The sequence below is a fragment of the Pleurodeles waltl genome, chromosome 1_2 (genome assembly GCF_031143425.1).
Source record: "Pleurodeles waltl isolate 20211129_DDA chromosome 1_2, aPleWal1.hap1.20221129, whole genome shotgun sequence".
Lineage (NCBI taxonomy): Eukaryota > Metazoa > Chordata > Amphibia > Caudata > Salamandridae > Pleurodeles > Pleurodeles waltl.
In genome coordinates, this window is record NC_090437.1 from 209,179,726 (window position 1) to 209,204,064 (window position 24,339).

Sequence of the window (24,339 nt, forward strand, 5' to 3'; positions counted from 1 at the left end):
GTGGGCGGTCAGAGCGGAGGACGGAGTACGTGAAACCGAGACAGGATTCACAACGCTCAGCGGAGGTTTCTATTAAACAAGAAGAGAAACCGCTGCAACAGAAACAGCAATTTAAAAAGAAGAAAGTGGCAGCTGTCTCAGTTAGACATGCTGCTCAAGAAGAGAGTTCTCTTGACGAACAAGACATGGGCGTTAGCACTGTTAGACAGCGCGGCAGAGGTCACAATAGTTCGCCGGAGTCTTCTAGAGCATCTGGAGGTGAAAGCAACTGATGACTTCATACAAGTCGAGACGGCGGATATGCGTGTCTCTGATCCTGATAGAGTATATGAAGTGACTCTGCGATTGGAAGGGGACATTGACCGTGTTATAAACGCCATTTTTTGGGACCATGTGGTAAAATCATATGATGTTCTGTTGGCCGAACAAGATTGGCCACCTGACTTTGTTCGCGACTGTCCAGTTGGGGAGAAGGTTATTACACCTTCCTTCTCACCACTTGTTCTGGGAGAACTTGCGGAGTCCTATAGTAAATCATGGGCCCTAGCACAGGCTCCCGCCTTGTATAGAAATAACGTGGGGTGGGACAGACAATCACCTTATCATGTAATTCCAATAAAGGGCGAACCTCAGCCACAACCGCAATATCCTTTCAAATTTGAAGCTAGGGCATCGGTTAGAAAAATTCTTACACAATTGAAGTATCAGGGTGTAATTGAGCCCTGTGTCTCGCCGATGAATAATCCCTTGTTTCCGGTTGCTAAACCGGACCATTCATATAGGATAGTGGTGGATTACCGACATTTAAATAGTCATACACGCACATATGCAATACAGAATTCACACAGCGCAGCGCTTATGAATAATATAGTGCGTAAAAAATACAAGACAACATTAGATATCTCTAATTGATTTTTCTGCCAGAATATAGCACCCGAGAGTCGGGACTATACCTGTTTCAGTGCGTTTGGCTCTCAGAATTTTTTTTGTCGTTTGCCTCAGGGGTATAAGAATAGCCCAGGACTGTTTTCGGCTCGTGTAACTGAAATGCTGCATGAGTTAGACCCTGAAGCTTTATCATATGTTGATGACATATATCTGACAGATGATGAGATTCTGCAACATCTAAGGCGTGTATCGCGCATTGTTGTGGGGTTTGCTGATATTGGCTATAAGTTTAATTTTAAGAAATCAAAGATTGCCTTCCTCAGCGTCATTTTCCTGGGATATGAGTTGTCGAGTGAGGGCAAGAGCCTAGCGCCACATTTTTTTGAGAAATGTGCTTTATTGCAGCCTCCTAATACGGTTCGGAAGCTCCAGTCATTGTTGGGGTTTCTGAATTTTGGCAGAACTTACGTTCCTGATTATGCAACGCGTATAAAACCCTTATACGAGTTGATTCGCCCGAATTTTTCGAGTAAATTTTGGACGATTGAACATACACACATACTGCGAGAATTACAGAGTGATCTTTTAGCAGTTAAACACTTACACACACGGGACAATAAGACACATTTAGTGATCAGGGTGATACCTGGGGCTGTTGGGTTTACTTATGTCACCTTTAATGAAGGGGAGACTGTCCCGATTGCATACAAGTCTCACTTGTATTCTGCTGCAGAGCAACGTTTTGCACAAACTGAGAAAATTCTCACTGCAGTACAGATGGCTGTTATTAAAGAAAGACCGCTGGCCCAGGGTCAACGCATAGTTGTCGTTTCCCCGGTTCCGGCCTTAGAGGCTGTTACAATAGCGAGTGTTCCTAATTCGAAAGCTTTACACCCGCGATGGATACAATGGGCTACGTCTTTGACAGCCACTGATGTAGATTATGTATTTGACCCTAAACTGCAGACTCAAGAATTTCTTCAATACGAAATAGAATACCCTGTTCCTGCTGGTACATTGCCTATTGACCAATATGAAGTGGTCATGTATACTGATGGCTCTGCGCAACCAGCGGTTGGGACTAAACAACAGTATTCTGCTGCATGTGCGGTGGTGAGCGGCACTATGGAGGGGAAAGTGTTCTGCCCCGACATACTTATACTAAAACCTTGGGAGATTGCACGGCACAGCTGGCTGAGCTCAAAGCTCTATTGTTAGCGTTGGAGCACGCGGATCCGGCACTTTTAACCTTGCTGGTCTGTGACTCCTACTACTGTGTGCAGTCTTTCAACGAATATTTACACTATTGGAAGATGAATGGGTTCAGAGATTCTAAAGGCAACACCATTAAGCATAAAATGTTGTGGGGTAAGGTTCCGGATCTGAAGGAAACGCTTCCTAAAGTCCATGTTGTGCATACACTTGGACACCAGCGCGTTGGAATACACGTTGCTGGGAATACTTTGGCTGATGAAGCCGCGAAATCGGCAGTGGCTGTCGCCACTGTGGCCGCAGTGACTCGTTCGAGTTCCAAACCAGACACAGAAATTTCAGCTGCCATAAAGGCTACTGCTGATGGCACGCCCTTTCCTAAAGGATTTCCTTCAAAATATAGTTACTGCTTGAATGGTGCGCTAAATGCTACTGTTACAATTCCAGGCATTGGTGTACGTGAAATTCCCAATAAAATTGAGAGACCTTGATTGATTTCTGCAGCACATGAGGGGGTGGCTTCTGCACATGCTGGGGTGGCTGCCACAATTTCACTTTTACAGGCTCGTTACTGGTGGCCTGGTCTCTATAAAGAGATGAAGCAGTATGTCCTTTGTTGTGACGTTTGTCAACAAATTAAAGCATCGTCGGCTAGACTCCCGCAGCAGACGCCCCTTCTGATTTCAAACAAACCATTACAGTGTGTGTACTTGGATCATTGTGGTCCGCTGACACCAGATAGTGCATACAAATATATATTGGTTGCTGTAGATTCGTGCTCCAGATTTGTATGGGTATGGCCAAAACGCTCGGCTGACGCTCGAACTGTTATTAAAGATTTGCGCATCTTTGTCGATATATTTGCAGTTGCGGCTTTTCATTCGGACCAGGGCCCTGCTTTTGCCTCTAAGGCATTCAGGGACACCATGGCTTCGTTGGGGGTCCAACTCCAATTCTCGTCTCCATTTCATCCCGAGTGAAATTCTGTCGTGGAGCGTTTAAATCGTGATTTAAAGCAGTCCTTAACGGCCAGAGTTATAGGTACGGGTCGTGGTTGGCTAGCCCACCTGTATGGAGTACAGAGAGCACTTAATAACTTGCCTAGAAGGTCACTGGGGGGTCGTACTTCATATGAGTGCCTGTTTGGAACACGAATGTATGTTCCTGATCTAGATGGTCCTGGTGTGGAGGCGGCAGATACGCCCTTTGACATAAATGATCGTGTCACTGTTTTGCAGGATTTACAACAATTCCGTGAAGATAACTCTTCTGCCAGTGCTGCCTCTTCAGGAATTAAGGATGAGCCAGTAACACCTACTGGTTGGATACCCAGGATTGGGGATCTAGTGCGTGAAAAGGTTGCAGTTAAAAAAGAATTTGGTCCTTCATATCGAGAACCTGTCCCTGTGTTAGGGGTAAGCGGCACGAGAACTGTGATTTTACCGCCGCTGCGAGGGGCCAAAGGAAATCGCTTTGTTTCCATTGATAATGTCAAGTTACAACATGTGGCCGATTCTGCACAGCAGACCAAGAGGGACACCCAGTAGTTCCGGAATCCCTCTCACTACTGGGGAAGAGGTCCCGCTGCAGGTGATTTTCACCGACACTGTTTCCTCTCCGAGCTTGGGGAGGGTGGATGATGATCTTGCGATTGTTCCACCGACGGCGATTAATATGGAATCTTGTGATCAAATTGCTGTACGTTCTACTGACGTTTCTGAACATGTGGTTTATAGCGTGCCACGGCAAGAGCCTCCATCTGCTTCTTCGTTCACAGTTGCACCTTTTGCTAGAACTGCTTCTGGCTGCTTCAACGACGCTGATAATGATGGGTCCGTCTCCTCGTCTTCGATGTCTTCTGTCCACGGTCCACGACGGCTGCTGGGATGGCTTAAACGAACATATTTTGTTTTTCCTTGGAACTATTTTTGGCTGTTTTTGGCCGTGATGACTATTTTATTATGGTTGGGATTTGTGGTTACTTTTTTTCTGATAATACATGGTCATTTTCTTCCTGATCGATCTGACATTGAGCACGTGGAGACTGTGTTAAAAACAAATTTTTCGTCTCATATGGTTCGAAGAGACTTGTCCACAGTGAACATTTCTGCTATACCAGTTCCGGATGGAATTGTGTGGGATAAAGTAATGTTTGATATATATGGTCCCACTGAATTGATTCAAATACCGTATGTCCTCAAATTATCAATGAATGATATTGTTATACCTGGCATTGTTTCTGATGATTGGGATGTGAAGACAGTAGATTCTATGCTAACGGATTTGCAATATTATACTGTCTATGACGATGACGATGCTTACCAGTTTAGAGATAATCATGGTGACATGTTTTGTTACAACTATTATGGACACCACTTTATTCATAAAGCTAGTAGCCCTAAGCCCATGTTTAATTATGTGCAATGGGAACATTGCTCGACTCCTCCACAAGGGAGTTCTAAAACATATTATGAAAAATTAGCATATTTTGCTGGGCATGATCCACGTAATGCTAGGTCCTACTATTTTAAAGTTACACCGTATTCTAATAAGCAAATGTTATTGACCGATACTAAATTACTGTATTCCAATTTGTTTGTATCTAAACTGTCGGTCGAGGGATATGAATACTGGTTCAAAACTGTTGACTTGAAAAGTGTTTGGGGTACGAAAAATTGGCAAATGCAAGGCAGGGACACGTTATTTAGAGCATGTATTATCCCTGTGCAGATGATTTTCCTCAATGACACAGTACAACAGACTAGCTGTTTGGGCTTAGCGACGATTAGGGAGTTGACTTTGCCTAGTATACCTGTCCCTTCTAAATAAAAAAATTGGCAGCACTATGTGAATGCTACTTTCAGTGACTTTACAGATTGGGTCCAGAATGGTACGCTTAACACTTTATCGTTACATCCAGGCGGGTGGTTATTATGGCCTGTAGACACTAATATGTGTCATCAACGTTTTGTCACCTCTTCAGGGGGGTTCAGGACTAGTAGGGCAGACCCTCGTTACGTTTCACCAGAACATGCTGATGTTATAACTACATACAGTGTGGGGAAGCTTTGTCAGCAATGGTTGAAGTCATCCACGCTGGATGCAGTTAAGTCACATCTCACGTTACTGTCTAATAATACTGATTTACAAGATTTTTTGTCAGGTCCCAAAGTACCACGGAAGAAAAGGTTCTTATACGAGGTTTATAATGAGATTTGGAAGCTTTCAACAAGAGGCTGCAGCCCGGTTGAGGCAGATTGATCAAGAAAATCTGATGCAGACTTTGTCGGTTGTTGATAATGGCATGCATACCCTTTCTGAACGTGTTTACACGATTGACAGCATTGTTTCCTCTGCCATTGACATTATTAAATCGGACATGTCTTCTTTATATCATGGGCAGAGTCAGACGCGGTCCATCATGCAGCTGGGTTGGACTCTTCAGACCTTGAAGGCGGGTCGCGTTCCAAGGCAGCACGTTCGTGCCAGAGAGATCTTTATCTCTTTTAATTTGACTCGTCATCAACAACTGTTGGCTAAAAAGGAAGCGACATATGTTATGTTAAATATTGAGAAATTAGAGAAACTGCCTTTCACGGTAGCTGAGATTCCGTCAGCTGAATGGTTGATCCATGGGGTTATCAATTTGCCTATCTCTACTTTGCAATTTACTTCGTGTTTGAAGCACATTCCGGTGGGTAGCTATGAACTATTGGGAGACAGTTACATACACGAGGTGTGGGACCTTCCCTTTCAGTACAGATGTGTTAATGGTTTGAAGGAGGTTTTTCTTAGCGGCAGCGAATGCGAAGCTTCTGTCAGCCATTCAATGGTTTGTAAACAGCTGTCCTTGCACGGGGCGTGTAACGCTTCGATTGCTAACTTAGCTTGTTATCTGAAGGGAGTTCCAGTCCCGGTTATTAAAAACACTTTCCAGGTGCTTTCTAACGGCAGTTACATTGTTCTTAACATCGAACGCTGCTGTGGCATGCGTGCCGGAATAGTTTACATCGTCGTTGTCAACAAGGCCGTTACGTGCTGCGGGAATGTGTTGTTTCCCCCCACTCAATTTAGGGAGGTAGCAGACATCTGGCCTCATATTGCTACTTCCAAGGTTGATTTTGACAAGTTGAGTCGGCTGAAAGCTTTATTGTTTCAAAAGCATGTGGCCCTTACATATGCTAGCGAGACCTACGCACTTCAGGTGGCAAGGTCATCGGCGGAGATACAGTCCCTTTTGAATACTAACTTTCCGAATCACTTCGGTGAACTTGTGGGACGTATATTTAATGCATCCAGTACTGCTGGTATTGCACATTTTTTCAAAGTCGTTGGTGTTGGTTTTGCTCATACCTTCTCTTCCATATTCGGTTTGATACCTTCGGCTATACATTCAATTTTCAGAAGCATTTTTGGGGGTTTCCCGATTACTTTGGCTTTATTGGCTGGAGTCTTGCTGTTGTTGCTATTTTTTCGCAATGGCTGTCCCGTCACGACGAGATCCTGTATTGCTGCTCCCATCAGCGCAGCTGTGTCGTGAACGCATGATGCAGCATTTTGGAGCAACACTCCTGGGACATTTGGAGTGCGACTGGTCTCTGTCATTCAGACCGGTTTTGGATTGTGTGCAACCCGTGTTTCGATGCCTTTGGTGCTCGTTTGAACATGCACTGGCTCTCTGTCTCTCATTGCAGTGCCCTCCAGTGGTCGATACTGATCTGTTGATGTTCCCGATTAGGGCTCATTCCCAGACTTGTGCACTACGGATGCGCTTGCTTCGTGAGGCAGTTTATGAGATTCCCTTCCTGGAGGAAGATGGTTTTGTCTCTTTCATAGGCCCTGCACGGGGTGCCGCCCTGAATGGTTTTGGGGCTTTGGATCACACCTGCTCCATGGTACTTTGTGGCGTGGATCTTCCGATATTGACATATATCGAAGTGGAGGAACTCCTGCATTCTATTGCTTCTATCTGACGATTGGAGTTTTACGAAATTGACACTATATTGAATTTGGTTTTATGATCACATGTTACCTAAATTTATGACTTTGTTGTCTTCTCACCTTGTCGAAATACTTGTTTTAGGTATTGTTTATATTTAGGGCATCCTTTTATATTATTGGAACTACTTGCTACCGACAAGGGGAGGGTGTAGTGTGGTTAGTTTTACGTATTCATTGCGCTTTAGCTTCAGGCTTTAGGCCTTTGTGCACTTTGCCCTGAATATATTTTATTCATTTGCTGACAGCTTAGAGCCTCTGTGCACTTTGCTCTACATGCTTTTTTATTAGGCTTCGTACTGTTATTTTTCAAATAGCCAGTTCTACGGTGTTGTTTTTTTATTCATATCACACTGTTTTGCCTACTTCAGCACTGGAGTTCTCCATAACATATTTACTCTGTGCTTCAGTCAAGGATACAGTCTGGTACATTGCCGATAGACGTGGTAAGAGTTTAGACTTGGCATTCCTGCGTAGGGACATTTTGTGATCACGATGACATGTTAGTTATAAAATCACTTCCTTGTCCCAATACACGCAAGAGGGAGATTCCGACCAGGGAACCACAACTTGACGCTGACTGCCTCGTTGCAGATGCTGAACCAAGATCACAGGTCTTTGCTCAGGTATGAGGGCTGATGTCTCCACAGTGATTCTAATAGGCAAGCTAGAAGCTTAACATGCTGTGCTCTAGATAGAACAAGCAGAGGGAGAGTAGAAACTGTTTGACAATATGATAGCTTTGTTCTTATGTTTTACTCTCCTGGTAACTATTACAATCCTACTGTGTTGTATCGTTCTGGTTATTGCGGCTCACGCCTTAATATCTAAAATACTGTCGTTTTATTAAAACATTATATAAAACTTATACTGTCTTTGTCATTTGTATATGAGATCATATTGGAAATAAGAGAGTTGGGTTGGATCTGAGTAACCACGACTTCCCTGAGAAGTTCCAAAGATGTCATGCGCTCGGCTGCCAAATCATTCCTTCCACATGGGAGAAATGAGGCACTGCTAGTTAGCCGGAGCAAAAACCGGATTTAGGGTGACAGAGTTCTTTACACGTGGGTCAGACTCAGTCCCCCACACCGTTCTAGATCCTGCTACCTAGAAATCCAGTAGTCTCATTTAGAATAATGAGAGCCCACGTGACAGGGTAACAGCTACAATTTGTTCATTTCCTCTAGACACCTACAAAAACAGGAAGGTTAGGTGTGTCCAAGCACACATCTACATTCTAATGGCTCTTCCTGGACAGGAAGGAAGAGAGGGCTGACACTTCCACCTGAATGGGCAGTGCCTGCCCCCTACTGATATTCTAGAGCCACGGCTGAGAAGAAAAGGCCTCTGTGCACTTCAAAGATCCTTTTTCAAAGTCACTCCCACTTCAAAGGCACAACTCAGTAAAAGTACTGGGTCTCTGACCCCACCAAATCAGATGCTTCTGGACCTACAACTGGACTCTCTAAGAAGAACTGTTGTGCTACATCAAGGACTGTTACTCTGCTGTGCTGCCTTGCTGCCTGCTGTCCTCTGTCCCTGCTGAGAGAGAGCTGGACTCTGCCTTGCCCCTAAGGGATCCCCAAGGGCTTGTTGGCTTACCTCCCCTTGCTTGAGACTCAGAAATATCCTCATCTCTACCCATGCTCCTGAGCCTGGTTCTCTGGAAGTAGGCCGCAAAACTTGCACCAGAGAAATCAGCGCATCTCCAGCCTGTTGGGAGCGGAACCAGTGGATTGGCACTGTTGCGAGAATAGAACAAGTGCATTTCTCCCAGAATCAAAGCATCGCCTTGAGAGCTCATTGCTCAGAACTGTGTATCACTATTGCAACAGTTGGGAGAGATTGACGCATCCCCTTGACTGCATGGAAAAATGCAGTTCATCACACTGTGGAACCAACGCATCTCAACTCAGTACTTCATCCTTGGAACCGACACATCGCCACCACTGCATGTGGAAATCCGCTGCATCTTCTCAACTGTGGCCCAGCAACAAAGCATAACTCGAAGCATTGTTTGTCTGCACCCCACATCTCGTTGTTCCGACCACGATCAAGGTACTCTGTTCACCGGGACAGGGTGGCTCTTGTCCCCGACCTGCGCTCCACCATAGTCAGCCTGATCTGTTGACTTTGCCCTGGTCCAGTGCGACCAGATAACCCCCACTGCCACTTATTGTGTCTAAGCGCTTGAACTCTTTTTATTCTTTAAAAACGAATAATATGACTTCTTCTTATTGGATTTTTGTCGTTTTGGTCTTGATTCATTTATAAAATATTATCTACTTTTCTAACCTAGTGTAGAGTCTTTTTGTAGCGCTTTCAGTGTGTTACTGTGTGTTGTGTTGCACAAATATTTTACACATTGCCTCTTTAGATAAGCCTGACTGCTCTGTGCCAATCTACTAGAGGGTGATAACAGGTTATCATTTAGTGTATATCTGACTTACCCTGAGTAGGATAGTGGTTCCTGCTTACAGGGTGCATACTCTGACAACTAGAAATCCAATATCTACCACAAAGTGTAGACTTCCATGGCTCTGCCCCCTGAAATAGAGGGTGGAGCCAAATGTATGAGTGTAAAGTTCCCAGAAACAAGAAGGGCCAGGAGTAAGTGCATCTCCAAATACGACCATCCACTGGTATTGCTACACACTCCCATAGAAAATAAAATAGTCAGGAATTAAAACAGAATGTTTTAACAAATATTTGAATTCCTTGATTTATTTTGACTTTCTAAAGATATATACACATTTGATGTAATGTTAAAAATTATATATAAATAAACAAATGATGATATATTTTATAACCTTTTTCAATTTAAAAATAAATGTAACTTTATTTTTCATAATGGTAATTAAATTACGTCAAATTAACTCTATGTATACCATTTTTCCACCTAAAGCAAAAAGCTTCATTTACTGTGAGTAAATAGGTTCACTGCCTAACCTTTGGAAACTGTAAGAGGATGATCTTGTGACTTGACAGTGGCACCCAACCTCTAATCCAGGCCACACTGTAGGGGTGATGGAAGCACACTTTGTCTGGGCCCGTGTGAGGGACCAGCAGTCAAACTAGGTCTAGAGGGTTACGCCCAATGGTCAGTGAAGATACGTGATGAAAGGCACCATATGCAGGAGACGCATAAGCCTTTCTGCCACAGCACTTACAGAGACAGGTGGTGCTTCATCAAGTTTCTAGCCCACATCCTGTCTGCCTGAGTGATCTGGAATTTGACTGGGTGGGGAGAGCGTGTCTGTACCCACATGCTGCCCCCAAAACTGCCAACTTACATAGCTGTGAGTATGAAAACAGTCTGAAACTGTTGACCTAGCCTATGTCAGATGAAGAACAGTAATTGCAACATGAGCAGATGAACTAGTCAACCTCCCCCATTCTCCATAGCATAACAACTAATTCAAGACTTAGATTCTGGTCTGCTTGTGCCACCTCACCTTCAATGGAGATTTGTGGTCAGCTACTGAGGTAAGGCAAGACCATAGAAAAGCTAAAGCATCAGCTGGAACACCCCGACTTCATATACAAGTGGGCAAGAGGCAAATCTGTCCTGCTAAAGTGGCAAACATTGGCAATTGCAAACTTTAAACATAATGGCTTGCCTGTGGCACCCATTGTAACTCCGCGGTCTGCCACGGCGTCCATTTTACAGGCCGTGTTCGGGCCAGCAGTCTGTGTTTCGCGATGCCGAAAACGCCGCAGCCCGTTTTTTGGTGCTCATTTTGCATTTGTGCATGGTGCGGCCCACGAGGCACAATTTGTGCTCCGGGTTGTGCCGGGGCTCCTGGCAGCCTCCCTGACTTCCCTTCCCACTTACCTTTCTTTTTTTTTTTTTTTTTTCTTCTGTCTTCCCGTCTTCTTTCTTCTTGGTCGTCCATATTATCTTTTTTCTATGGGGGTTGTCTTCCCAGCATGCCTTGTTTCTTTTCCTTTTCTACTTGGCTTTCTTTCTCACTCATTCCTATGTGGCTTTTCCAATCCAAGATGGTGTTGTACGTTCTTCCTGTTTTGTCACTTCCAGTTTCACAGTATATAAGCGCTGCAGTTCCATCATTCCTTGCGTTGCAAACACTTCCGTCCTGGTGGTGATCCTCACTCCTGTTTCCAGTTTTTTCTCGCTCCTGCATTTTTCCCTGCGGATTTGATTTCTATTTTGTCTCTTACATTGTTTTTCCTCTTTTTCAGGAGTTCCTATGATAGAAGTTTGTTCCGGTTACTTGGGTTTTTCCTCTGGGACTCCAAATGGGGCCTTGGTGTTTTTCTAGTCAGCAGCACTGTGGCTACTAGAAAGGGTCACCCTTAACTTGGTCAGTCCAGAACCAATAAGAAACCAGGAATCCCTCCAAGTACTGCAGCCTACAGCCGTAAGAAACGTGCAGACCATGACAAATTGCAACGTCAAAAGAACCAGTGTTGCGTGAGCACCATGGAGGGACCACGTGATGATGTCGTAGAGAATGCACAATCCATGCTTCATGCTGTGCAACAACAAGCTCGTGAATTACAACAACTTCACGCTGAGAATACTGCACTACGGCAAGCCTTGACTTCTCGACCTATGGATTACCTCCTGTGTCTACATTGACACTACGATATTCTGGAGACCCTCATAAAAGTAAGGAATTTCTTGACTCTTTGACAGTTGTCTTTGCCTTTCGACCCTTCCAAATTTCATCTGAAAAAGCCAAGGTGGGTTATTTGATCAGTGCCTTGTCTGGCCCCTCTCTAGCTTAGGCGACCCCCTTGGTACTCGCTGAGGATCCTGTATTATCCAATAATCTTGCCTTTCTTAAACTCTTTAAACAGATGTTTGAACAACCTGGCCTGGAGGCTGCTGCTGAAGAAGCATTATGCGATATGCAGCAAGGCAATCAGGATGCATTGTAATGCATATCCTGATTTAAACAGTTAGCAGCTGAGACCACTTGGGTGGAGCACACTTTTGTAACCATGTTTCGTCGAGGACTTCAAGAGGAAATAAAGGATGAATGGGTGCATTCTACTCAATTATAATTCCTGAATGAACTGATGGATAAAGCATTGAACATCGAGTATCGGTTGCGGGAAAGTAAGATGAAAAGGCGAAATACTTGATAACAGTATCAGTCTGGACTACCTTGTTCCACAGCCCGTTGTTCTGACGAATTCCATCCTAAGACGAATTAGGCTACAGAAGAAGAACCCATGCAGATAGACCTAGTCTATGGTCCTTTATGTGAAACAGAAAGCGAAGATAGGCGACAAAAGGGCCTTTTTCTTTATTGTGGCAAGGATGGTCACTTGATCCGGATGAGTTCTGTCCGTCCTTTCAGACCTATGGTAAACGCCAGCTCCCGCCCCCTGTTACGAGGAAGGGGACGGGAGGAGTAGACTTACCTGCAATATGTTCCTCCAAAGAGAATACCACAGCTCTGTTTATAATGTCTGTTACTGTGCAGTGTTCCCAGAATCAAGAAGAACATGTATTTGCATTATTGGATTGTGGAGCAAGCGGTATATATTTGGATGAGACTTGGGCCAAAGAAAGAGGTATACCACAAGTTCCTAAAGTGATGCTAGAACATATCCACATAGAAGATGGCTTCCCGCAAACCTCAGGACCAGTGGTGGATACTACACCTATCCTCTGTCTGCGTTTTGGAAGACATCAGGGACACATTACCTTTGATCTACTATCCTCTCCAAATCATACTATGATATTAGGGATTCCCTGTCTGACTCGGCACAACCCATATTTTAATTGGGAAAAAAGAACAATATCTTTATCATCACGGTTTTGCCAACAGAACTGTTACTCTTATTGGTCCCCTAAAGGTTTAATCTTTTCTTCCAAAGATACAAGCTGCTCTATTAACATGATACAGGGAGTGCCAAGTTGTTATCAAGAATACTGTGATGTATTCCAAAAGCCTGGCAAACCCGTTTTATCTCCACATTGGGTCTCTGACTGGTCCATTCCTTTGTATCCGGGAGAAGTGGTTCCGTTTGGATGGATGTATTTGTTGACCGAACAAGAAAAGAAGGTACTTAAAGAATACCCAGATGATAATAAACAGAATGGTTTAATCGCCCTCTCTTCATCTCCTGCTGGGGCTCCTCTTTTTCATTCCAAAGAAATCAAAAGATCTGCATTCCTGTGTTGACTTTTGTGGACTAAACAAGATAACCATCACGGATCGACATCCCTTATTCCTAATTAGGGATATAGTTGATGCAGTCCAAGGTGCCAAGAGGTTTACAAAATTGGATCTGAGGGGTGCCTATCATCTCGTACGTGACAAGGAAGGAGCTGAATGGGGAAACAGCTTTTTGTACTCCATTTGCCTTTATGAATACCGAGTCATGTATTTTGGGTTAACAAAACACCCTCAATATTCCAACGATTCATGGACTCTGTGTTTTCTTATTTATTGAATCACAGTGTGGTGATATATCTGGATGACATTCTAGTATATTCTTGCATACCTGCACAACATACTGAGCATGTACTTCAGGTTTTGGAAAGACTCAAACAGAATCAGCTATACTGCAAACCTGAAAAATGTGAATTTAACTCAACAGAAGTACAGTATCTTGGGTTCTGCGTCAATCAGACTGGAATAGCTATGGATCCAGACAAGATACAAGCCATTTTTGATTGGTTCTTTCCGTCTTCTATTAACCCGTTCTGTGCCTGGGAAGTAATGGTTACGTACACCGGCACAGTGCTCCTGTGCAGAGTACGTAGCTATTACGTCCTGCCACATGAGCTCGGAGGGAGCGCTAGCGCTCCCTCCATGGGCTTCCCTCCCACCCCGCTTCCCCTTCTACCCCTGACCTCCCTGACCCCGCCCCAGTGATGCCTGATGATGTCAGCGCGTGATCACGCGCTGGCCTCATCAGAGGCCACCTCCCATTGCGCTGGAAGCTCAGCTTCCAGCGCGATCGGAAGAGAAATGCTCCATGTTATGGGGGCCTGAGAGGCTTCAAAGGGAAGGAAAAGAATTTCCCCTAGGGGGCAAATTATATTTAGGCCTTTTCTGCCCCTCTTGGGGGCAGATCGGCCTATTGTTATTAGGCTGATCTACCCCCAGTGGGCAGAAACCTCTAGGCGCCAGGGCTTTTTAGAGGTGGGAAGCGACCCCTTAGGCATGGGTCGCTCCCCTGAGGGGCAAATTGTATTTAGGCCATTTCTGTTCCCCTTGGAGGCAGATCAGTCTATTTCTATTAGGCCGATCTGCCTCCGGGGGGGTCAGAAACCACTTAGGCACCAGGGATTGGTGTGTGTGTGTATGTGTGTGTTTTGTTTGGGGGCAGCAGCCCCTTGGGCAAGGGTCGCTCCCCATTGGGGGACATTACTGTTGGCCATATCTGCCCCCCTTTTTTTCGAACTGCCCTTTTGGACCCGCTTTGGTTCCCCCTCAATTTTGATATGTTTTTGGCTCTTCCCTGTCACAAGCACTTGGCCCACCTACACAAGTGAGTTGTCATTTTTACTGGGAGACTGAGGTGAAGGTTGGGTGGTAGGAAATTTGTCCAGGTGTGGTGATCCCACACAGAAAACTGATTTTTTAACCTACATTTGAGATTTGCTGAGGATTCTGGGTAAGAAAACATTGGGGGATCCACACAAGTCATACCTCCCTGGACTCCCCTGGGTGTCTAGTTTTCAGAAATGTCTGCGTTTGGTAGATTTCTCTAGATGGAGGATGAGCCCAGGACCAAAAACGCAGGAGCCCCCTGCACAAACAGGTAGTTTTGTATTTGCTAATTTTGATGAGTCCAGACAGTGTTTTGGGGCATTTCCTGTCTCGGGCGCTAAGCCTACCCACACAAGTGATGTACCGTTTTTATTGGGAGACTTGGAGGAATGCTCGGTGAAAGGAAATTTGTGGCTCCTCTCAGATTGCAGAATTTTCTGTCACCGAAATGTGAGGTAAAAGTGTTTTTTTAGGCAAATTTTGAGATTTGCACAGGATTCTGGGTAACAGGACCTGGTAAGAGCCCTACAAGTCACCCCATCTTGAATTCCCCTAGGTGTCTAGTTTTAAAAAATGCACAGGTTTGGTAGGTTTCCCTAGGTGCCGGCAGAGCTAGAGGCCAAAATCTATAGCTAGGCACTTTGCAAAAAACAGGTCTGTTTTCTTAGGGAAAATGTGATGTGTCCACATAGTGTTTTGGAGCATTTACTGTCGCCGGCGCTTGGCCTACCCACACAAGTGAGGTACCATTTTTATAGGGAGATTTGTGGTAACGCTGGGTGGAAGGAAATTTGTGGCTCTTCTCAGATTCCAGAACCTTCTGACACCGAAATGTGAGACAAAAGTGTTTGTTTTAGCCAAATTATGAGGTTTGCAAAGGATTCTGGGTAACAGAACCTGGAGAGAGCCCCACAAGTCACCCTATCTTGGATTCCCCTAGGTGTCTAGTTTACAGAAATGTGCAGGTTTGGTAGGTTTCCCTAGGTGCCAGCTGAGCTAGAGGCCAAAATCCACAGCTAGGCACTTTGCAAAAAAGAGCTCTGTTTTCATTGGGAAAATGTGATGTGTCCACGTTGTGTTTTGGGGCATTTCCTGTCTCGGGCGCTAGGCCTACCCACACAAGTGGAGTACCATTTTTATCAGGAGACTTGGGGGAACGCTGGGTGAAAGGAAATTTGTGGCTCCTCTCAGATTGCAGAATTTTCTGTCACCGAAATGTGAGGTAAAAGTGTTTTTTTAGGCAAATTTTGAGATTTGCACAGGATTCTGGGTAACAGGACCTGGTAAGAGCCCTACAAGTCACCCCATCTTGAATTCCCCTAGGTGTCTAGTTTTAAAAAATGCACAGGTTTGGTAGGTTTCCCTAGGTGCCGGCAGAGCTAGAGGCCAAAATCTATAGCTAGGCACTTTGCAAAAAACAGGTCTGTTTTCTTAGGGAAAATGTGATGTGTCCACATAGTGTTTTGGAGCATTTACTGTCGCCGGCGCTTGGCCTACCCACACAAGTGAGGTACCATTTTTATAGGGAGATTTGTGGTAACGCTGGGTGGAAGGAAATTTGTGGCTCTTCTCAGATTCCAGAACCTTCTGACACCGAAATGTGAGACAAAAGTGTTTGTTTTAGCCAAATTATGAGGTTTGCAAAGGATTCTGGGTAACAGAACCTGGAGAGAGCCCCACAAGTCACCCTATCTTGGATTCCCCTAGGTGTCTAGTTTACAGAAATGTGCAGGTTTGGTAGGTTTCCCTAGGTGCCAGCTGAGCTAGAGGCCAAAATCCACAGCTAGGCACTTTGCAAAAAAGAGCTCTGTTTTCATTGGGAAAATGTGATGTGTCCACGTTGTGTTTTGGGGCATTTCCTGTCTCGGGCGCTAGGCCTACCCACACAAGTGGAGTACCATTTTTATCAGGAGACTTGGGGGAACGCTGGGTGAAAGGAAATTTGTGGCTCCTCTCAGATTGCAGAATTTTCTGTCACCGAAATGTGAGGTAAAAGTGTTTTTTTAGGCAAATTTTGAGATTTGCACAGGATTCTGGGTAACAGGACCTGGTAAGAGCCCTACAAGTCACCCCATCTTGAATTCCCCTAGGTGTCTAGTTTTAAAAAATGCACAGGTTTGGTAGGTTTCCCTAGGTGCCGGCAGAGCTAGAGGCCAAAATCTATAGCTAGGCACTTTGCAAAAAACAGGTCTGTTTTCTTAGGGAAAATGTGATGTGTCCACATAGTGTTTTGGAGCATTTACTGTCGCCGGCGCTTGGCCTACCCACACAAGTGAGGTACCATTTTTATAGGGAGATTTGTGGTAACGCTGGGTGGAAGGAAATTTGTGGCTCTTCTCAGATTCCAGAACCTTCTGACACCGAAATGTGAGACAAAAGTGTTTGTTTTAGCCAAATTATGAGGTTTGCAAAGGATTCTGGGTAACAGAACCTGGAGAGAGCCCCACAAGTCACCCTATCTTGGATTCCCCTAGGTGTCTAGTTTACAGAAATGTGCAGGTTTGGTAGGTTTCCCTAGGTGCCAGCTGAGCTAGAGGCCAAAATCCACAGCTAGGCACTTTGCAAAAAAGAGCTCTGTTTTCATTGGGAAAATGTGATGTGTCCACGTTGTGTTTTGGGGCATTTCCTGTCTCGGGCGCTAGGCCTACCCACACAAGTGGAGTACCATTTTTATCAGGAGACTTGGGGGAACGCTGGGTGGAAGGAAATTTGTGGCTCCTCTCAGATTCCAGAACTTTCTGTCACCGAAATGAGAGGAAAAAGTGTTTTTGGGCCAAATTTTGAGGTTTGCAAAGGATTCTGGGTAGCAGAACCTGGTCAGAGCCCCACAAGTCACCCCATCTTGTATTCCCCTAGGTGTCTTGTTTTAAAAAATGTGCAGGTTTGGTAGGTTTCCCTAAGTGCCGGCTTAGCTAGAGGCCAAAATCTACAGCTAGGCACTTTGCAAAAAACATGTCAGATTTCAATGTAAAAATGTGATGTGTCCATGTTGTGTTTCCTGTTGCGAGCATTAGGCCTACCCACGCAAGTGAAGTACCATTTTTATCGGGAGACTTAGGGAAACACAGAATAGCAAAACAAGTGTTATTGCCCCTTGTCTTTCTCTACATTTTTTCCTTCCAATTGTAAGACGCTGTGTAAAAAAAGATGTCTATTAGAGAAATGCCCTGTAATTCATATGGTAGTATGGGCACCCCGGAATTCAGAGATGTGCAGATAACCACTGCTTTTCAACACCTTATCTTTTGCCCATTTTGGAAATACAAAGGTTTTCTTGATACCTATTTTTCACTTTTTATATTTCAGCAAATGAATTGCTGTATACCCGGTGTAGAAAGAAAACCCATTGCAAGGTGCAGCTCATTTATTGGTCTGGGTACCTAGGTTTCTTGATGAACCTACAAGCCCTATATATCCCCGCAACCAGAAGGATCCAGCAGACATACAGTATATTGCTTTGAAAAATCTGACATTGCACGAAAGAAAACGTTACAGAGCAAAACGTGGGGAAAAATGGCAGTTTTTTTACCTCAATTTCAATATTCTTTTATTTCATCTTTTATTTTCTGTAGGAAACACTCATAGGATCTACACAAATTACCCCTTGCTGAATTCAGAATTTTGTCTACTTTTCAGAAATGTTTAGCTTCCTGGGATCCAGCACTGATTTCACACCCATGTCTGTCACTAACTGGAAGGAGGTTGAAAGCACAAAAAATAGTAAAAATGGGGTGTGTCCCAGTGAAATGCAAAAATTGTGTTGAAAAATTGGGTTTTCTGATTCAAGTCTGCCTGTTCCTGAAAGCTGGGAAGATGGTGATTTTAGCACTGCAAACCCTTTGTTGATGCAACTCTGACGGAAAAAAACACAAGCCTTCTTATGCAGCCCTTTTTTCCCATTTTTTTTATTTCTTGGTCTCCTTCAGGGGAACCCACAAAGTCTGGGTACCTCTAGAATCCCTAGGATGTTGGAAAAATAGGGTGCATATTTGGCATGGGTAGCTTATGTGGAGAAAATGTTATGAGGGCCTAAGCGTGAACTGCCCCAAATAGCCCAAAAAAGGCTCGGCACAGGAGGGGAAAAGGCCTGGCATCGAAGGGGTTAAGGAAACCGAATGCTTCCTAGGTCTCTTTAATTTCCATTAGTGATTCATACAAGACTTTGCCCATCAACAAAGTTTTATCACTCAGACCATCAAAGGAGAAAATCTGAAGAAGGGATTTGTTTGGACTGAAAGTGCAGAGATGGCCTTTCAAAATCTGAAACAGGCCTTTACCCAAGCTCCTATCTTACGGCACCCAATACAACCAAAAAGTTTATAGTGGTCACTGATGCTTCCGAGAGAACTATTGGTGTGGTCTTACTTCAGAAACAAGAAGACGATGGCCTGGAACATCCTGTCTTTTACTCATCCCACATACTGACAGAAGCTGAACGCAATTATCCTGTGTTAGAACGGGAATTACTTTCCCTCAAGTCTGCCTGTAAAGAATGGAGACATTTCCTAATGGGTACTAAAGAACTATTTGAAGCAAGAACTGATCACCAAAATTGAAAATGTCTCTGTAATTTCCAGTGTCGAAATAGCCGACAGGCATGATGGGCTTTCTTTTTCAGCCAATATGACTTTGTAGTGACCTATATTAGTGGATCTCAGAACCTAGTAGTTAATGCATTATCTCGCCGTTATCCAGAAAGTGCTAACACTTCCTCTCCAAAGAGAATAGAACCCAGTCGAATCATCGGAGTAGCCTAGTCCTTTCTCGATCGTGTTAAGACAGAATACCAATGTCTTCCACTTGAAGAATGGAATATCTTTAGTCCTCAATTACAAAAGAATCAGGAATACTTCTATCATAAAAACTCTCTATTTTTGCTGACCATGAAAGTACAGACAGAGGCTTTACAGATGTGCCATGATTCTCCCGTGGCTAGACATCGCGGAATCAAGAAGACACAGGAGTTGCTCCTCCGTTCTTTTTGGCGGCTTACACTTAAATCCGATGCTGAATCCTATGTAACATTATGCTGTGAGAGAACAGGGCTGATTGCAGATGCTCCCTAACTTTTCCCCCCATTTTCCACTTTTTGCTGGTGTTTCCTGACTCTGATGGTGCCCTGGGTACTGCTGACCAGTCCCAGGGCCTGTGCTCTGTGTAAAATCAGTATGCAAATTAGGGTAATTATAATTGGCTAAGTCAACCTACCTATAAGTCCCTAATATATGGTAGGGCATGTAGGTTGAGGGACCCCAGCATAGGTGGTGCACCCATAGGTGTACTGCTGAGGTGCCCACTGTCATTTTAAAGGCAGGCCTGCCTTGCTGGCTGCTTTTATATTAAAGTTATATGCAAATTTGACTTTCAAAATCTTAAACTACCTTATTTTTACATCTAAGTCACGCCTAAGGTATGCCCTATGTGCTCCTAGGGCTGGGTGCCATGTAACTATAAGCAGTGATCTTATAAAATAGTTTTATAAGCCCTGGTGAGGTAAAACATCCAAATTTGTTTTCCCTCATTGTAGTGAATGGCTTCCATAGGCTAGAATGGGGAGACTTTATTTTAATTCCCCTTAAGTAACAGATACTAGAAGTGTGGTATCACATTAATTGTTATAATAAATCCCACAACTTCCAGTTGTTGGATTTAATATAACTTCAGGTAAAGAGTTTTAAACTTTACCTGAAAAGTTGCCAACTTCAGCCCTGCAGTGTTTTTGCTGCTGTGCTCTGATTGGCCAGCCTCTGGCAGCCTGGCCAGGCTGCCTTGATGAGGTGTGAAGTGGCCTGGCTCCACACAAAGGGATGTGCCTGTGTGTGGAGAGCTCCCCTCAGCAGATGGTGAAGCAGGAAGGGGGAGGGCTGCCAAACTGGTCTTCAAAGGCAGAGAAGGACATTTGGAGCAACCCAGCAACACCCTCACATCCTGCATACCCAGACAATTAGGTGCCCCCTTGATCAGATTAGGAGAGGGCAGGAGAGGGGTGTGTTTAGGATTTCTAGCCACACTAGTGGGTGGGCTCAGCCAGATGTAACCTCCATAAATCACTTTCAGCCATGATGGATTTTTGAGAAATGTTACTCCCTGGGATTGATTTTTGCCACACTTCCCAGGAAGTGGTCATCACAGGGGGAAGGACCCTGCCCATGACTGGAGAACCAGGACCCCCCTGTTTTTCACCCAGGAGCAAGGATAAAACTGGAAGACCTGCACTCACACCTCAGTTCCCTACCAGATCCCTACCAGGAAGAACTACAGAAGAAGAAGGACTGCCCTGCTGGACCCATGGCCTGCACCTGGACCCTGCACTCTGAAGGACTGCACCAGCTGCACACTTGGGCTTCACCACAAAAATTACTTTGTCTGCCTTCAACTGGTTCAAGGAGGGACAGAAAGTGTGACACTGGTTTCTCAGTCGGTGCCACCATGCCCTCTCCTGACCTGCTCTTTAGCTTTTGCCCCTTCCCCAGCTTTGATGGTGCTGCTGTTGTCTTGCCACTATCCGATTTGTTTTTTTCTGAGCCCTTGGTGGCTGGTACTTTTGACTTTTCCCTCTGGGATGTCGGCACCTTCTTCACCTTGGCAGGTGGTGGAATGTCCTTGCCCTCACTACGTGGCACACTGGCAGCCCTGTTGGGTGGCGCAGTCCATGACCCTGCAGTTGCTGGCACCACTGTGCCTGGGGATTTGGTGGCTGAGGTGCTGGGCTGGGACCTGGAATGCCTGGCCCTAGGGGAAGGATGGGGGCAGAGGTCAAAGTTAGCCAGGAAGAGTTTTTTAGACACACTGGGACGGGAAGATGGAGGGGGTTTGGGAGTGGAGGTAGAGGTAGTGATTGTAGGAGGTATAAGTCTGCTGAAATTGGGTGAAGGTGCATGGGCCGGAGGCTGTTGGGAGGTGGATGGCTGTTGGGTGGGTGTGTGCCTGCGTTTGTGTACTTTGGGAGGAGGGCTCACTGACACACTGGGAGAGGACACTGGGGATGTGTGAATGGTAGTGGGGGTGGTGAGTGCATGTGAGTGGTGTGTGGTGATGGGCAGGCTGCTGATGGAGGCAGTGGCTGAGGATGTAGTGCATGCAGGTGTGAGTGGAGACGAGACAGGGAGGGAGGAGGAGGAGGACGTGGAGGAGGGGGACACAGTGGAGGCAGTGGATGTTGCTGTGTCTGCATGGGGATGGTGCTTGTGTGAGTGCCTGTGGGATGTACGGTGCTTATGTTTGCTGAGCCACTCTTGTGTGTTGATGAGTGTGCATGCTGGTCTGATGGTGTGCTTGGGATAGGCGGAGATACAGGGGATTTTGTCTAGGTGTAAGAAGTTGGAGGGGGGAGGCTGGACATAGTGACAATGGCTGCCATCAGTGCTGAGGCCAGAGCCTGAAATGCTCTTTGTTGGGGTGCCTGCCCAGAATGAATGCCCTCCAGGTATGCATTTGTTTGTTGCTAATGCCTCTCTACACCCTGGATGGCATTCACAATGGTAGATTGCCCAATAGTGAGGGATCTCAGGAGGTCAATAGCCTCCTCACTGAGGGCAGCAGGGCTGACTGGGGTGGGGCCTGAGGTGCCTGGGGCGAAGGAGATGCCCACCCTCCTGGGTGAGCGGGCACGGGACACACGCTGAGGGGCTGCTGGGAGGGCGGTGCTGGTAGGGGGGGTAGCGGCTGTACCTGTTGAGGTGGTGGGCACATTCTGGTGGGCGCTGACCTAGAGGAATGGTACAGGGGGAAAGGAAATTACTTACCCATCCGTACCATCATACTCATTGCCCCCCAGTTCCCACCCTTGCCCTGGGGCATATCCACTCCCCATCCGCACATGCAGGCCTCAGCCTCCCGCCCAATGTATCTTCCATCCACACCACTCAAAACATGCATTGCCCATGCAGCATGCTCACAGTGTACTCACCTGTTTGTCTGGAGGACCGTACAGTTGCATGTACTGGGGGAGGACCCCATCCACTAGTTTCTCCAACTCCTCCGAAGTGAAGGCAGGGGCCCTTTGCCCAGACACTGTAGCCATCGTCGCTTCCAGACACAGGTCACAGCAGCACTTGCAGTGTAGGTCCTCTCCTGTTGAAGGTCAGGTATCAAGTGAGTGAACAGACAGAAAATGGCGGTCACGTCCGCGGCAGTGCGTACCGTCACCACTGGCGTATATCGTCATTGGCTCCTGGGACCCATAGAGCCCAAGGTTAACCAATGCAGAATTGTGCTGCGGTCTTCGACCGCCCACCACGATGATGTAGAACGCCAGTGCAGTTACCTCATATCCCCTTGTCCCACCTTACAGGTAAGGCAGCCGCCATTTCAGGAGGCCGCATGGGATGGATGTTAACTGCGTCACACCTATCTAGGCCAGGAATGTAGACAGATACCAGCACATTGCGGATTAATAATGTTTCTGCAAATAACACATTGTGATACCTCAGTGTTGGATGACTCTCTGCTCGCTGTTCTCCTCCATGGGGCATGTCCGCTGAGGCAGGTGATGAGATGGCGGCATCCTCCAGTGTACAGACCCCTGGTGGACCTGTCGACAATGGAAGAGAGACACATCCTAGTCACATACAGACTTGATTGTGCAACAATCCAGCAACTGTGTGCTCAACTGGAGCCGGACCTCATGTCAGCTATCCGCCATCCCACAGGAATCCCCCTTCTAGTGCAGGTCCTGTCTTTACTCCATTTCCTGGCCAGTGGGTCTTTTCAAACAACAGTGGCCATGGCATCAGGGACGTCCCAGCCAATGTTCTCGAACGTGTTGTCCAGAGTGTTGTCTGCCCTGCTGAAATGTGTTCCCTCAGGTGTAGGATTTGCCCACAGTGAAAGGTGACTTTTATGCCCTGGGACATAGCCCCAACATCATTGGTGCCATTGATGGTATACATGTGGCATTTGCCCCCCCCCCGCAGGAATGAACAGGTGTACAGAAACCGGAAGAGCTACCATTCTATGAATGTGCAGATGGTGTGTTTGGCAGACCAGTACATCTCCCATGTGAATGCCAAGTATCCTGGGTTAGTCCATGACACTTACATTTTGAGGAATAGCAGCATCCCTTATGTTATGGGGCAACTCCAGAGGCACCGTGTGGCTAATAGGTAAGCCTAAAGTCCCACACAGTTTCATTTGCTGTCTGGGTATGGGGCTGACCGTAAGGGTTAGTGTGTGTCTAACAGTTGTCCCTCAACATTTGCAGGTGACTCTGGTTAACCCAACCTGTCATGGCTACTGACCCCAGTGAGGAATCCCAGGACAAGGGCAGAGGAACGCTACAATGAGACACATGGCTTAATTAGGCGGGTGATCAAATGCACCTTTGGCCTCCTGAAGGCCAGATTCCGGTGCCTCCATCTGACAGGTGGCTCCCTATACTACTCACCGAAGAAGGTGTGCCAGATAATCGTGGCCTGCTGTATGCTACACAACCTGGCTTTGCGATGCCAGGTGCCTTATCTGCAGGAGGATGGGCCAGATGGTGATCTTGTGGCAGCTGTGGAGCCTGTGGACAGTGAAGAAGAGGAGGCAGAAGAAGAGGATATCGACAACTGAAACAATATCATCATGCAATACTTCCAGTGAGACACAGGTAAGAAGATGTCACTGCTTCCCACATCTCATACTATTGTTGGAACTAGCATAAGTCTGTCATTTTCATTTAGTGTATGGACTTGTCACTTTGACTTTCCATTTCACAGATCTGGGTCCTACTTTGTGCCCTCTGCCATGTTTACTGCTGGCCTACAGCTGTGTTACT